This window comes from Protopterus annectens, chromosome 7.part1 (genome assembly GCF_019279795.1).
Source record: "Protopterus annectens isolate FY-2018-M chromosome 7.part1, PAN1.0, whole genome shotgun sequence".
Lineage (NCBI taxonomy): Eukaryota > Metazoa > Chordata > Ceratodontiformes > Protopteridae > Protopterus > Protopterus annectens.
The window spans coordinates 350,065,168-350,083,142 of record NC_056740.1 but is presented as its reverse complement, the minus strand read 5'-3'; positions in this window follow the sequence as shown (position 1 = coordinate 350,083,142).

The window sequence follows — 17,975 nt, the reverse complement described above, 5'->3', positions numbered from 1 at the left end:
GCAGTGGATAGCATTGTTATCCCATAGTAAAAGATTATCCAGTTTGATTCTCAGCTGGGGAGTTTTGTATGTGGAGTCTGCATGCTCTTCTTGTGTTTGTCTGAGTTTCCACTGGGTGCTCTAGCTTCTTCCCACATTCTAGAAGCATTTGATAAGTAAACTGGTGACATCTAAATTGTTGGGAGGTGTCAATACCTATGTGCGTGTGTCTGATACGGAAGGAAGGCCTGGCAATCTGTCCTTGCTTAATGTAAAATCTTGAAGCCCGTTGATGACCTAATACGATTCCTTGGATATGTAATATCTGCCCAGAATTCTTATTTACAATCATTCTGACTCCTTCCCCTTGTTGTAGATAAAATAAATCTCTAGCACTTTTATCATTTCATCTTCCTTTTTGTCAATAATTCTGAAGCTTTGCATTCTGTTTTCTTATACTAATAAGCCAAATTATGTTGACAAATTGGATCTTTACCTTCATCTCTGTTTGATTCTCAGCTAGAGCATCTTCTGTGTGGGGACATGCATGAATGGGCGTACCTTCGTTGAAGGTTGTGCATCAGGGCCGGCAACTCGGCACGTAAAAATCTACTGCCAATCATTAGCGGACCGGAGTTCCGCTGTGGCGACCCCTAATCGAGAAAAGCCGAAAGACACAACAACCTTCATCTCATCAACAGTGAAGGTGATAGGCCTACAATTAGAAAAGTTATACTTATGCAGTATAACTATCCAAGATGAATATCTGTCTGGCATGATAGATCATACTTCATCATATTTTCACTCCCTAGATCATGTGCTCCACTTACCAAGCTGACTTTTCATAACCTGAAGTGATGTGCTGAGAATCATAAGCTTTCAAGAATCTTGTAATTCTAGGCTGGCAAACTATGGACTATTGTCTGGCATTACTTGCTAAGATATTATGTTTCTAGCAAACATGAATTTAAGCACACTTGTCTCAGATGATGCTGTAGTGTTTTTCACTTATCCAAGGTAAAGCTGCAAATATATGAACTATAATTTCCTCTTCCTGACTTTGATTTCAAAGCATGATACAGAGTGAATGGTTTTATACCATTAGCACCATCTATGTTGTCATATTAAGCTAATACATGCTAACTTGCACTCTTTCCTTATATTGAGATATTCTGAAATGAAACTCATGGATTTTCAAAAGCAACCAGCGATGGTTTTAGCATACTGGTTAGGGTATATACACAAGGTATGTGGTTTGATTCTGACCTCTGGCTATTGGGTAGTCTTGTTCTAGTGTGCAGACTGATTGCCTATTTTTTACCTATGAACTAGTTTCTCATTTTCTATGAAAATATGGCTTTCTCACCTTTAAACAGCAGATATTAAATATACATTGATTCCCCTCTGAAGGTTTAGAATGGCTGAATCATTCTGGCCATCCTGACATTAAGGCCTCTGTTAACAGTCGCATTTCTGCATCTTCTCTGGCAACTGTCTTCAGTTCTTAAGAGTCTTTCAGGAGTTAATACATTTTGTGATATGACCAACAGAATCTCCAGATGTTTCATCAAATGTTGTTTACATTCATCCATATAAAATTCTACTTTTCATCATCTCAGATGTTTTCTCTTCCTAATACTGTTTCTGTACCTTTTTCCTGAACACCACACTGGATGTCTGCTCATGTGTTTTGACTACCTCTGCAAATATACAAATTATAGTAGGTATCCCTATGAATATGCAAACGTTGCTGGCTGTCTTTTTGAATCTGTGAGGGAATAATTTGCACATTCATGCTGTACTGCTTGTTTAAATGTTTCCACTCGTGTAGCTCAATTTTTCTTAGTCACGCCCATAGACACACATGCATATCTACCACGTACACTGGCTTGCTTTAACTGAGATTTGCAAAGCTAACAGCTGAGAAAGTTGTCTATATATTTTTAGAAACACAGTCCAGATAGCTTTGTCCACCAACTTCAGTTTAATCCCTCATTCGGGTTGCAATTTAATGCCATTTTTCTAAATTAGGACATAGATATTACATTACTTTGTTCCAGTATCAAACTTAAACACAGTTGATTCACCATTTATGCACAGCTTCTGGAGCCAGATTTCTTTCTCTCATTTTATTTGCCTATGACTCCCTATGCCTCAGTTTATTTTGCACAGTATTCACAAAGGTCACTCACACAGTACTCATAAGTACTTCAGAGTTCACATCGTGGTCAATCTCTAACCTTTCAATTTTCTGTTTTTGTGATTTTCCCTGTTCAGATACATGTTTATACAATGGCCCATTGCAGGTCATATCTCATTACCTGACCTTTGCTTTACATTGCTTCTTTACATGCTTACATCTTATTACCTGACCTTTGCTTTACATTGCTTCTTTTCATGCTTACTGCCACAACTTGTGCACTGGGTATGTTTTTGTGTCTGTTTTGCTGCCATGTGTGGTCCTATCATTTTATATATTTGTTTATTATTTGTATTGTTTTCTTGCCCATGCCTGCTGATCATCAAGCTTTCCCTTTAGTAGACACCACCCAGTCGGGGTGGGGGGGTATCATTCAGGAAACCATGAGGGTGATTTACGATATGACTGACTGGCATCCTGGTGATGAGATCTTTTCTTTATTTTGGCCGAGCCCCCCTAACCCCTGATGCTGATGTGGGTACTTAGATCACCACAAAGGCCACCTACGCCCTTTTGCCTGCACATGCAAGTTGGGGGATACTATCACCAGTTTTAATTGCCACTGTGATGTCTTTGCTGACAACAGCTACCCGCATAATGACAAGCCTCCACTCTGTGCCATGGCCTATCATTAGAGTCATGACACAAACCTGGTGGGAACCACCACTCTTTCTTTCAGGATGGCTGTTTCCATACTTCCGACTTGGGCTATCAAGCTTTTAGTTAAACTCAGGTTGCCTGGTTAATAGTCTGTGCTTTATCCTTCTGCATCACTGGAGTAAGCTTTTATTTTTATTATTTTTACAATTTTCCAACTTTCTTTTCTCATTACTTTTCTGTTTCTATGTCGGTTTTGCATACCTCAGCACCAGCCATTGGTAATTTTACCTTTACATTCCTCACATGGCTCAGATCAACAACTTTTTCAAGTGTTTTGTTTGATTTGCTCAACTACCTGCCTCTTGTGTAGTCATTATTTATGCCACACAATTCTACATCTGATTACTGAATCACATGGCTCTCCAAATTAATAAAGTCATCTACACAGAATCTAAGATCAGTCACATATGATTCAGTAGTATCATGTACCCCCTTGTTTCTAATAAAAAATAAATGTCCAGCATAGGGTATGCCACTGGTCTCACAGAAGGTCTGTCATTTATTTCTCAGAATTCCATCATTAAAACAATGAGTAAAAAAGGTCACACAGGAAAACCAATTAGTTAAAAAATACAAAAAAGAAAAATCTAGCAAAGCTAGACTTCCCACTGTGTGATACCTTAAACCTCTTGTATCAGAGGCAACATGGGATATATGCAAATTACCCTTTAAGGATATCAGGTGTTTCAGCTAAATGGCAATTCTGAATGACCATGACTTTTTCGTTTCCTTTTAAGTCTATTTATGGACAATTTCAGGCCAATAAAGCCAACCCCCTATAGCTGTGGACATGCATGTTTCTGTCTTCTTATGGCATCATCAGCACAGCATAAGAGGAATCTTTGACTTTTGGAAACACAGGGTTGTCATACCCAACTGATATCCCACCTTTTTAATCATTGTTTTAGTTTGTAGTTGGGATATTTTGTAGGCACCTTAATGTTTATGGATATCAGGGCAGACAAGGCAACACAGACAAGAGAGGTGGTGGCAAAAATGAGACAGCAAGGGAGAGACACAGATAGACAAAGGGAGCATGCTAGGTGATGGGAAGGGAGAATTAGACTACAAACTTCATGGGGACTCATACATAAGGAGGAGGAAAACCATGAAGGGAAGTAGCATTGTGTGAGGATCACCTGCCAAGCTGCATAGCAGTGAGCCAACCAGAAGTCAGTCACCTCTGTGATCAAACTTATGACTGGAACCAGCCACTGTTGGCCCAGTGAGTGAGACCATACATCTGTGAGACTTAGCAAGATGAGGATGCATTCCAGGGTGCCAGTATTGGTGTCCAGCCACTGGTCCCAGCACAGCCACCAACAGAATCTTTGCTTAGCATTGCTTGTCTTCAATAAAGCCAGATCCTAAAACAGATAAGCACAGACTGACAGAACATTAGTGCTAGTTTCTATGCACTGCATTTTATAATTTTAATTTGCAGTGAACCGACACTTTTTTCTAAAATTCTGCTTTTCATTCGGTTGAGATGTTTTTCTTTCTAATTATATTTCTGTACATTTGTTCCTTAGTACCACACTGGACATTTTGGGTATTCTGACTACCTCTACTCGGTGACAGTTAAACTGAGGCCCCACCTGCTTGAGCTGGTGGTAACTCAGGTGAATATAAAAGATTGCATGGCACTTATTGAAAAGAGTAGGGGAAGTTTCCTGATGCCCTGGCCAAATTTCACCTAATAGTATAAATACCATCTTGGATCTCCCTTAAAAATACGCTGCTAGCCTAGTGGGAACTAATCTGATCAACAAAAGACAAATAAATAAATTTGCATCATACATTTATAGCTTCAGAGCTACAGTTGTTGTATATCTTGCTGATGTCTCCAGAACATTCTGCAGTGCACCACCAAAGGAATCTAGGTAGGGAAAGTGGGCCTTCAAGAATCTGAACACATGCTCGATAAAGCTGTGAGTACTTGTATGTCAACTCAGCCTTGATCAGTGAGCTTTGTATAGATGTCATTAGCCATGGCTCCAGAGCATATCCAGCATCATCAATAAGATCCTCTGTGGAAAATCATCATGCACAAAGTCAATGTCATAGGATGAATGTGTGCCATATGTGTGTGAATAATGAGAACTGTCTGGGTGGCCCACAGGCACATTGTAGATAATACCCTGTGCATTGCATGTCTGGGTGGCACACAGGCACATTGTAGATAATACCCTGTGCATTGCATAATTTAAGGACTAAAACTACCTTGGGGGTGTAAGGCTATGCTTCTTAAGGTCTTCACAGATCAATGCCCTAGTAAGTACCTATGAACCTATGAACCTGGCAGTTGATGGAGTGGAAACCCTTCCAGTTGATGTACTGGTGCCCACGTGTACTAGGTTGACCCTTGATGGTGATGTGGGTGTAGTCAGTGCCCCCCCAGGACATTATGGAAATGGGCTATATCCTATAACACCTACATAGTGGTGTTTCTGTCCTCTGCAGTCCATGGGAATCACATGCTGTAGCAGGACACAGGAACTAGTATAGTATGCATGAGGCAGACACCTATAACACAGCACTTTATCCACTGATGGTTATCGGAAGATACCATAGTGAGGATTGCCAGTGTTATATGTGCCTTAGTGTCTATGGGGATAGATTCCATGTGAAGGAGGTACATGTCTACAGGTTGCCATATGGTGTTTCTGTACACATGATAAAAATTACACTATGTATCTGCCATGGAGGTAGTGGTGGTAGGTTAGGCACAGTCAGATCTGCCTGCATCATGGAGGTTAAAAATGTGTACTGTCAGAGACACCTGCTGCAAGAACAGACCCACGGACTCCAGATGCTGAAAAGCTAATGAGAATGCAATTCCTAGAAGCTTAATATTGGCTCTGTATCTGTTCACCAAGAAATGACAGTGTAGACACTCTCTTTCTGTCGTATCTCATCATGCAAGTTTATTATACATTTCTGAATTGCACTGCCACATTCTTTGCCCTCATATACATTCACCATTACTCTCATTTGCATGTCATTATATGGGTTTTTGCATATCCTGCTAAGTGCACTATTTCTGAGGTGGTGCCATCATGTAACCTATGTCCCTGAACTGGCCCTACCCTGTGCATCACTGCTCACCATGCAATTTCACATAGAAAAAAATGCAGTAATTGTTTCTGAATCCTTCCCAGAGTGTATAACACACAAGTCAGTCAAATAACACTAATGGATGTAAATAAAGAGACACTACAAATAAATCCAAAATCACACAGAAGTAACGTATACCATACAGAAGGAAAGAACAGAAAAGAACATTCTACAAAATATTGTATATTTGTATTCAGTACTTGGCTTTTTTAAGAATACAAACTATTTATGTATTTATTGTATTTACACTTTGCTGGCTGGGTTAGTCCCTCTAGGCCAATGGCCTCTTTTCAGGAGTTTATACTGCCTATGGAAAATTTGACTTGGCATCAGGGAACTTCCCCTGTTCCTGTTGATAAGTGCCATGGGATCTTTTAAATGCCACAGAGTTATCACTAACTCAGCAGATGGGGACTTGGTTTAACATCTCATCCAAAATACAAAATAGAAACAAATTTCTGTTTATAAACATATGAGAGACATGTCTAAATTTGTCTGCTACTTGTGTTGAAAAATAAAGGGGCACAGGTGTAACTATTTCTATGTTTACATTGTTATAGCAGTCCTACTACAGTAGTCAACAAGAGACTTTCATATAAGTGCATCCGCTGTGTTTATTGCAGAGATATTACATGTTGCACTGTTTATAGACTTCTACATTATTTAACGTCTGTAGATCTGTTTATAGCAATACAGCACAGAAATAACAGTGCTGAGCTGTGAAACTGAAGTCCTTTCTGCCAATGCCATCAGCTTCCTGTTGCATAATGCATAATCAGAAAAATGCCACATAGGTTTTGTTTGCAAGGTCTTACCAAACAAAGTGACATGAGTGTAACCACCTAGTTAGAAATTTAATAAATAAATAACAACATCTGTGCAGTTAATAATAGATTGCACTGTCATGGATGATAACTCTCAGATGGCTGCTGAACAGTTTCTGTTTAGAATTAGTAACTTGTGACTGCTGTATATATGGGAAAACATTTTTGTATTGGACATTTTACTGTTGATTATGGATAAAACAGAGACTGATTCTGATAATGATTCCTATTTGAATTTAGAGTTGTTTTATTTAATGTATGCTGTTTAAAAAAAACAATGATTTTGTATTTAAGAAACTACCCCCTCAAACCTTTATTTCAGAGCAGTACAAAAAGGATACAAGGGGCAAACTCTATCCAGTTCAGATGACCTGCTGTGTCAAATAATACATGGGTGATGCTCATGCCACATGCAGCACTAAAACTTTGCAGAGTGCTTCAAGCAAGCCATATTCAGTTACATGCTTGTATATTTAGTGTATGCTTCCATTCCCCTTTTCTTATCTCATTTAAAGGCAACACTAGTCTTCGACAAAGAACTCACACATAAGAAGGGTGCATATCAATCAAACAGAATAATCCCAGTACCATTTTAGAACTACACTAAGGTGTGATACCTAGCAGGATGTTTATAGGTTTGAAATTAATATACTGAGAGAGTTCTAGTATGCATGGAAAATGGAAATACTTCAATAACAGCAACCCACAAATATATATTATGTATATGTGTGTATGTATATATATGTGTGTGTGTGTGTGTGTGTGTGTGTGTGTGTGTGTGTGTGTGTGTGAGTGGGATTTGTTAACTGGATAAGTACACTGCTCCAAAACCCTTTTCAGGAGTGACAGATGCCAAAAAGGCAGTAAAAGCATTTACAATATCAACAAATGTGAATAACTGCAATATATATACACATACATAGGTTCACAGATTCATAGCTATATACTAGGGTAATGACTACTGGGACCATTTTACGCCTAGTCTTGCTTCCCAAATTTCTTACAAGTTCTGGCACCTTTGGAAATATAAACATTTGCTTGAGATAAACATTTACAAGCAGTGGTCTGGAAGATGAACATGCTGCCTGTGTCCATACATACATGCATACTTACATACAAAGTCCTAAGAACTTAATTTATTTAAACCTCAGTCTTGTTTTTTTTTTTTTTTTTTTGCTCAGCAACTCTCCAGTAACTGCCACTCTACTGCAGATCTGGTATCTAATTCCTATCCATATCACAGATAAAATAATCAATGTCATAGACTTCTGTATTTCCAACACTCTCCTGGATAGAGTTCTGCCTACCTTACTGCATGTTATCTGTACTACATGCATCAGTGAGATTTGATGGTAAGTTCATTAGAGATCTGAATTAGTTTAGACTGATAACACCTCTGATATACAAATTCAGGTTGTTAATCTTCTGACAGATAATCTGCTTTCAGAAAAATTCACCAACACAGCAAGATGGAGACAAAGCTGACTGTTGTGTGTTTACTTGACTCCTTCCCGAACATTTTAGTGTACCATCTTACCACAGCTGATGTCTGGCAATTCTCTGACATCATCGTAGTCCACAAGGAAAAGCCACACTCTTTCATCAGGGGTTCGCCCACACATATGCCAGCTCACTCAGTGTCCAAAGGAAGTAGTTCATCTCCATCCAGTGTCTTATTTCTCATGTCTCAACATTTTAAAAAGACACTTCAGAGCCATACTAGTGGAGGATGGTTTCTGAATTTGACTAATAGGCATAGGCAGGCCTAGAAGCAGAAACTGGCAGCTGCAAAAGCAAAGGCCTGAATGTGGCAGGAATTTTACAAGTCCATGTAGAATAATTTCAGATGGTGTTAGAGAGGTTCTGACAAACCAGTCAATTAATTGGGGTAAAGGATATTGCCCAACTTCTTCTCAGTAATTCTGTGTATTTATTTGGGGTCTTTTCCACATGGAGAGATAGAGGGGATCAGGATGCTGCTGACCATAGGATAACTGCAATGACAGTAACCTTGCATTGCAGGTGAAGTTCTTTGTCTTCAGTTTTTTTAGTTTTCAGTCTGTAACTAGATGCTGCTACAATCTTGATCTTTAATTTGTGACCATAGTGACTATAATGATGACTGCATCTAAAATAAGGTCCCTTCATAAAGATGCTTATTTCAGTTTCAAATATAGTAAGGAGCTTGGCAATCGAGGAAGTTAGTGGACAAATAAAACTGCTCCTATTATGACATATGCAGGACTGTGAGAACGGTTAATAAGGATCATAGACACTGTAGAAATATGACTAGTCGACGACTTTATTCAAAATAAATTCTGTGAAAGATGTACCACATGACAGCATCTTCCTGTGACAAGGTATGCCATTAGCATTCAAAGTTATATCTTTAATATTATATCTCTCCTTTTTAGTTATACAATATAGCTGTTGTATATGCATTTGATGACTAAGCATGCAACATGCTACATAACTCTATTTACATTCATCTCGACTCCCTTTTACATTAATATTAAATATTCTGCACAGTTTAAAGATATTTTAGTAAATGCAACTTTTCAGATAAGCTCTTAAACTGTCCATATCTGATTTTTTTTAATGTTTTTAAGCTTTAAGGAATTGAAGAGGACCACTGTCTCTGGACATCTAATCATCCTTTTGGTACAGTTCCTGTTGCATTACATATTTACTTGAAAATACAAACAGTGGAGTATCCCTCTCCAGCTCTTGACAATCAAATTGCTCACAGTCCCTGCTTTTTCAACAGTACTGGCTATGACACTTCTGGTTCATAGGTTCATAGGTTCATAGGTTCATAGGTTCATACTAGGCTATCTGCCCAAGGGCATTTTTATAATAAGCTCTCATAGTTAGTTATAACTTTTCGCCACCTTTAGTGAAAAAAAAAAAATGCCTATTTTTTTCTGTGCCTCTATCAAGCGTGAGCACTGAAGTAATCCCTGGGGTATATATCTATCATCTCCATCCATTGGTCAAGATTCCTCTTTAGACAAGCCAGCCGAGGTGCTCTGCCTCACATGTACCAGGATTTTGTTCCACAGCATAGGGAGTCTCTGGATGATGAATGTCCCTCCTCCCTATTTTATTATTTATAATCTGTATAAAGGGTTGTTAGCCCTTGTCTCTGAGGATCAGGATCTTTTTTTTTTGTATGTTCATCAAATCTGGGTTTGACGCTCTGGGGTCTTATTGATATGGCCTTCAGAGCAGCGAGCAAAGCGAGAGAGACTGAGAGAGCTTGGAGTTCTTTCAGTCGGGCAGCATAAGACATATTTTTTTGTTTTTTATTATTTTTTTTGGTGGTTTTTGGGGGGGGTGAGGAAGCCGCAGATGTCTGGCCAGATACATTCCAGTGGGGCATGTACATAATCCCAGGGTCTAATGGGATGACGTACAGGGCGATAGACCTCCTTGATCTCTGATGTGAATCCCTTCTGATCTCTGGTGGATCAGGTTATTTCATTTTCTAGAAGGTTTAGAAGGACTTCCTTAAGTCAGCTGTTGTCAAAAGTCCTACTATAGTCAACTGTCCCCCCCTGCCCAATTTCTTTCTGTGCTCTATGGTAACCCTGGGTGGAGTTTGTAACCATATGGTATTTTTTTTTGTATTTTAATTTTTATTTTTTTTTGGTGGCTCTGCACCAGTTATCTGTTTCTGTAGATATCTGTTGGAGGATCTGTTGTGATCTGTCTCTGTCCATGTTTTATTGTGACTATAGCTTGTTTGCAGTCATCTTAGCTCTGTCAGCCATAACCTCATCTTTGTACTTTTGCTTGCCAAAGTAGAAAAGTAGAGGCTTGTGGACCCAGGACTGAAGGACTGTGACCCCTGTGAGAGCTCACTTGTGACAGGCCTGTGGGCAACTCTAGGTGATGACAACTGAGTCACTAGCCAGTTTGCAACCCATCTTGTGATGTATGGGTTTACATTCAAGCTGATGAGTTTTTCACTTTAGATACCTGGGTGATGTAATGTGTTTGTATGTGCCTTCGGGTGATCGAGGCCAGGCTTATGTAGGTCAGGGCCTTGGCCTTTGGTCTCTCAAAAAAATTCAATTTCAGCACCGGAAAAGTCAGCCATCAAAAAGTCAACAGAATTGGGATCCTTTGCTAAAGAGTTTTATATGTGGGGTTGGATCCAATCCTTCCCTATGCTCTCCATTATGGTTCCTATTTATGAGTTCCATTATGATCCTCCATGGGTGGCTTTGAAGCTAATGGGCCTAATTTCAGGGTCTGTGTACAGGGTGGGACCAGGCACCGCCCTTACCACACTCCGCCGGACCGTGAATAGATATCTCTCCTTTTGGGGAGAGGGGGGAAGGCTCACTGGTTGCTCACTTTACTGGGATTTCAGTAAATCAGCCTTTTACCAATGCTTAAAATTTCACTTATATGTCTTTCCTGTTCCCCAGCAGCAAAACCAAATTCTGGTTTAGCTGCTTTATCATCTGCTTTAACTTCACACAATAGTCTCACGTGGTTTGTAATATAGTAATATCTTTGTCTCTACTAATTTCTCTCCAGCATTTTATTTACTAAGTATTGATTGTCAAGACTCAGTAACGTAGCTAATGTAGATAATTTGTCTGTCAACCTTCTGCCCAATAATGACTGAATTGGAGATAGACTTTTCCTTACAAAGACTGAGATAATAATAATCCACATGGCTTCTTCTACTACCCTCTTTCTCTTTTTCTTTAACAATCAACTGAGGTTATGTACAGCCTTGCAATGACTATATAGTTCTATGACCATAAAAAGTATTAACAGGTTCACCAGTGAAAAGTTAATAAGCTGCTTGTAATAATTCACATACGCAGCAAATATCTGACTATAATTTGGGACAGTTCATCATCATAGCTACAAATCTGAATGGGAAAATTCAGGTACTCATAATTTCTTTATAAAGTTCTTCCATGAATTAACTGATATTGCTTATTTGTTATCTCAGTGGTAAAACAATGTAAAATTTGGCCATACCAACATAATAAAAATCAGGATATTTATATTTATTCCAATATTTGATATGGATATATTAAGAATGAAGCTGAATAATTTCCATCTTTGAGTTAGAAAGCCTTTGTTCTTAAGGTTGGGACACATTAAGGACCTGATAGACTGTAAACTGGGACATTGCCAAGACATGCGAAGAGTGCCCACTATTTTATTAGAACTGACGTTCAAAGTTGGAGGAGTAGGGATACCAAAAGAGGTTAATTTATGATGTATAATATATACATTATGTAAGATCATGTGTTCATAGGTTCAAAAGTTAGCACTAGGAAGGTAGTCTGAATGACAAAATAGAATTTAGCCATCTACCTTTGAAAGTATAGCTGACAGATTAACCAGCTCACTAGTGTAATTCTGAAACTCATGATTGTGGCTTCTACAATTACAGAAAAAAGCTATGAAACTACAGCAGAACAATGAATTTTAACAGTGCTGTTCTCCTTTAAAGTTGTTTTTAGCAGGGGCACGCCCTTTGCATCCCCCATTGCGGGGGCTGTATCACTCCAACAGCCTCATTACTTATGCACATATCAACTATGTGATCATCATACCTCATAGGAAAGGGAATAGTCTAAGATGCAACAGTCTTAAACTTAGTATACGTAACTCTGCATTTCTGCATGTTCAGTCTCACTATTCCAGCATCTCAATATGTGTCTTAGGGAAATAGAACATAAACAGCTAAAGTACAGTGAGAGTGCAGCTGAAGTACAGTGAGAGTGCAGCTGAAGTACAGTGAGAGTGCAGCTGAAGTACAGAGAGAGTGCAGCTGAAGTACAGTGAGAGTGCAGCTGAAGTACAGCAAGAGTGCAGCTGAAGTATAGTGAGAGTGTGCATCTTGAAAAAGCCAGGCTGAAACTATTTTCATATTCTCTTTATTTATGGAAATTACAGAAATTAATTCTGCAACACCTATACAAAGTAGTTTTAAGGAAGGGGAAGTAATGGGATTTTAATATCCACTTACTCATGAGATCTGAAGTTGAAGTCAGTATATAATTTCTTAAAGTGTACAGTAGGAATCTGCCCTGTAGGAATGTAAAGTTAGAATGCACTAAAGGTATATTTTTAATTGTAATATTTGGGTTATCATTAAGAGGCTGGCATAGAGAGAATTCTATTTCTGCACCCAATTTCATAATACATTTTCTGGTATCTTCAACTAGGTGTTTGATGACTGGGATAGCCAAGCAAAAGCAGAAGATGACTGTACATGAAAATGCAATGATAAAGGATGAAGCTATGCACTGATAACCATAACCGCTGCAAGTTAACCCATAATAGTATTTTATCAGAGGTCCTCACAAAAACTGCAATCAGGTGTTTATTATTATTATGCACCTTATTATAATCTTATGTTAAATCTAATAGATACTTAATATGCATTTTTAGTATATTGAAAGCATATCAAAATATCATCATAAAATTATGTAATTTTGATGGGGTGTGGCCAAGATAGTGAGCAATTAGCAGCATTTAAATTTTGCTACACTTCTTTTCAAACATTCTGACAGAATGTTATATCTAAAATTCAGTTAATAGTCTTTTATGACTGATAGTTATAATATTTCAGTATTTTTACAAAAATTACATTTGTGATTTTTCTGTAACATTTTCCTATTAGAAAAATGTCTAGTTTCTTTGTTAAAATGAGCCACTCTAAAGGAAGTTCCTGGGAAAATAAAATGAAGAAAAAATTGCAGTCTGTTTTAAGCAGCATTCAGGATCTTTTGTTAAAAATGGATAAACTGGAGATAAAATGGCTAATATAAAATAAAAAATGTAAGTAGCAAATGGACATAGTAAATGATGTTAACAATCATTACAGATTTCAACAACTGAAGAAGCAGTTAATGAGTTAGATGGGAGAATGGCAGAAAATGAAAACCATGTTGAACTAATTCTCACATTTATATATTTGTCGGAGCTTTTCTCCCTGGGCCTCCACTGAAAATGTGTTTTCGACCCAATGGACTTTCCCAGTCAATAAATGTCAATAAATAATAAATAAATGTTTGCCTAAGACTTTGAACTTACCTGAAGCTTTCTCTTTGGTATTGATAGAGCTCATAGATCCCTTTTAAACATTTCTTTAAAAACAATACAACATCTCCAAGGTCAGTAATTATTAGACTTATTTCCAGTCAGGATAAGGATCTGTTTTTTTGAAGATAGCATGGACAAATTCTCCTATAAAAATAAGTGAAAATACCATTAGATTTGAAAATGACTATTCTTCATCGATTATAACTAAAAGAAAGGCTTGTAACCCATTTATAAAAAGTCTAAAGAAACTGAACATTAAATCTCAACTTGTTTTTCTTGCAAAAATTAGGAGTTTCTAATTATGTAACCCTGCCCATCCCGATGGAATTGTGGGAGACGAACATGCAACCACAAATTGAAGAACAGACAAAATATTAAACAAAATATAACCAGTACAGTAGTGTTTTTATTTATATTAACTTTTGAAATTGTATCAAACTTTGAACTTGTATAAAAAAGTAAAATACAATTTTCTTTTATAAATATAAACTGCTGCTACATACATACATAATATTAAATAACACAAAACATAACCAATGCAATACTGTTTTACTTATATTAACATTTGGACTTGTTTTATCCTTTGTACTAACGCTTAGCTTATAGGTACCTAGATAAAACTGAATTTGAAAATGTTAATGATGCTAAAAAAGAAAGACTATATAATTCAGAGAAATACCCCCACTAAACCCACATACATAACTAACAGTGCCTATGTACTAAAATGTGATGATACACATGCAAATCACTGTAATACGGCTGTAGAAAGACTATATAATTCAGAAAAATACCCCCAGTAAACCCACGTACATAAGTAACAGTGCTTGTGTACTAAAATGTAATGATGCACATGCAAATCGCTGTAATACGGCTGTGCTTATAAGACAGGTAAAGGTAGCTAACTTTGCCTTGTGTCATACAACACATCCCTCAACCATCTACAAATCACAAGTCTATGCATGTTAGCCTGCATCATTACTCTTATGAACCAAAACACAAACACATATGATTTTCAGTGCAATACATTCTTAGTCTAATAATCCCAGCTCATTTTAAATGAGGTCACTGAACAAGTCCTTTAATCAGTTACAGCAGTACACTGTAAGACTCTGTAATTAAATAAGGGGCTAGGCAAAATGGAAATCTGCCGCATGTAAGGCAAAGACTTAAAATCCATGGCTCAAATCATAAGTGAAGTAACCAGAGACACTGCTACACATAGCAAGTGATCTATCAAACATCTGCAAAGCTTAACCATAATGAACTGTCTGTGCATTAACAAAATTAATTTCAATTAATCAGGTATTTTACCTCACACCAATAAAGTGGACAAACCAGTATTTAATTTAAGATAACTTTCTGGATTACTGATTAACACAAAATCACTGGTAACATTTTAAAAATGTTATTTGACTTCATCAATATAAATCTCAGAGAAAAATAAATTCTTACTTTAACAACAAAAATACAGGCTTCCTTCAGTTTACATGCAAACATTTTATTTATACAGTGCAGTTTTTACCACTGTGATCAATTACATGGTATCCCAAAACATTTATGTCACACATCTTTCACTTTATGCCTAGCAAACCAATATACTGGAAAACACTTAACAGTAGACTGGTCAGTATCATGATTATCTGCATATTTTGGCAAGCTAATAAGAAATGCCAATAACATCACATGGTAGGCAATGACCAATACCAAGTGCACACAAAATGTTATTATATTAAGAATGGGTAATGCAGAATAAGCTTCAAAATCTGCTTAATTCTAAAATATCACAATCAAACTAGAAGATTAGCTACCAGTGTTCCATCTGAATTAATCCAACTATCCTGCAGAAAAAAAATAAATAAACTCAAGACTTAGTTTCATATAAGAAGCACAGCCTAATATCCTATAACATAACATCATAGAAATACTCCAGACAGCATAAGATGTAAACAGATATGCTTCCAAACACAAAACCAACTATTTTACCTTCCCCAATCCACGTCAAGAGCCAGATACAAAAATGTACAAAACAGTGAGTGTATCTGGCCTGCTAAATCATGTGTGAAGTCTGCATATTACTATATATTTGCTTTAATTGTGGTTCATTGAAGTGATCTCTTAAAATAGGTGTTTGATCTCTTACATGCATTTGGCAAAAACAGTATTAAAAGAAGGGGTGGTACAAACATCATTTGCACCATCCCCACCACCAAAATAATGTGAATAGAGAAACAAACATGCTGCATGCAGTAAATCACCACATCCCAAAACATCAAGCCAATAAAAACAAAAGGTAACTCAGAACCATGGCTAAATTAAACACTTATTAAAAAAAAATCAGAAAGGCTTTATTAAAAATTCAAGTAAAAAAAATCGGGTTCATATTATAAGCTCGAAGGTCCTGTTCATCGAATACGAAAAGAGCGACACATATTTACTGAACGGCAAATACACCGAATGCCGTAAACTGCAAAATTTAAAATCATGACTTGTCATATATGGCCAACCCCACCGCCCACGACATACTACCTACCCAAACAAAATAAATAAACCACATACATACACTGTATCTATGCACTTACCTTAACCCGCACCCTAACCCTAAAGTCCGTAACTATCGCACACTTACCCTATAGAGATATACCCAAACAAAATAAATAATCCACACACATACACTTAACAAAACCTTACTTCTAACCCTACATTAAACCTTACATACATTACCTATCTATGCACTTACCTTAACCCGCACCCTAACCCTAAGGTCCGTAACTATCGCACACTTACCTTACGGAGCTATACCGCAGATGGGCCAAGTATGACAAATCGATATTTCGAATTTCCCGGTTTTGAATGTTCGCTGTTTTCGTTGTTCGCGCAAAACGTGTTACTCTTTTTCGTATTCGCCGAACAGGACCTTCCAGCTTCTAATATGAACCCAAAAAAATTGTACTGCTATGAATGGTAATGCGCATGCCCAATGAAAATGAACAACAAATTTTTTAACTGCTTTGCTAACATATACCTGCATATCACACCAGCAGTTGATAATGAAACTGCAGTTTGGTTAAAAAAAAGTGAACATAATAGCTATGCATTGTGAATAAGTTAAAACATATAAAGCTCCATCCTTTAGTTTGAAATGTCCCAGTTCTCCACTTTATACCCCTGTGTTCACCCTATATGAATACTCTGCATTGCTGACAAATACCTGGTCTGACAACAGCTTTCTGGGATGTTGTTGTGGTGGTACCTTCACTGGTCACACACCCACCCCAGTGTGAAGTGCGAACTGATGGCTGGCCTGGCTAAAATGCGTTACTTAGTTTGCAACTGCAAGTTGAAATTTTTTGCAGTCAAAATTTTTTGCAGTCATAGTAAATGCATCAGCAATTTGGCAGTCAGACTCAGACAGTCACAAACACAGTTAGTTTCTATTAGGCAAATGAAGGCAATAAATAAGGCCCATTTATTTTTTTTATTATTTTTCACTTACTTGGAGCCCGAGCATACACAATACATGTTTTTTTTCTTTTACCTGAAGCCGGAGAAGGTCGAGGATTTTCTCATAATGATCCTGGGTCTGGTATTCCTGTTGGGTAGACTGGACTCTGCTCTGCTGCACTGCACTGCAGAAAGTAAAGTATTTGTTTCTTCTTGTACTTGGCTGGCAGATTAAGTTAACTTAAAAATCTTAAAACGAAGTAAATGTTACAGCTTCTCTGCTGGTTGGTCGCTGCTGCCCTAAATACACAACATGAATGTACATAGTAAAAACGTACACGCACAGACTCCAAGCCCTCATCCAAGTTTCTGACAGACTAGCAGTCTGCCTCACAAATCTGACATCATCCCGCATGCCCTGCATGTGATGACATCAGCAACAAATTCAACTTTTAAAAACATTTGAAAAAAAAAAACAGGAATTGAAGGGGCCACTCGGGAATTTGTGCCACCCCCATTATTTTGCCCTCAAACCCAGTAAATGCCGAGGAATTCGGTAAAGGTGAGAGGTATGGCCATATGTGAATACTAATTATAAGACTAAAAATCTTACATTTCTGTTATTTCCTATAGCATTTACAAACTAATGTTTAGAAACATATAATTTGAGT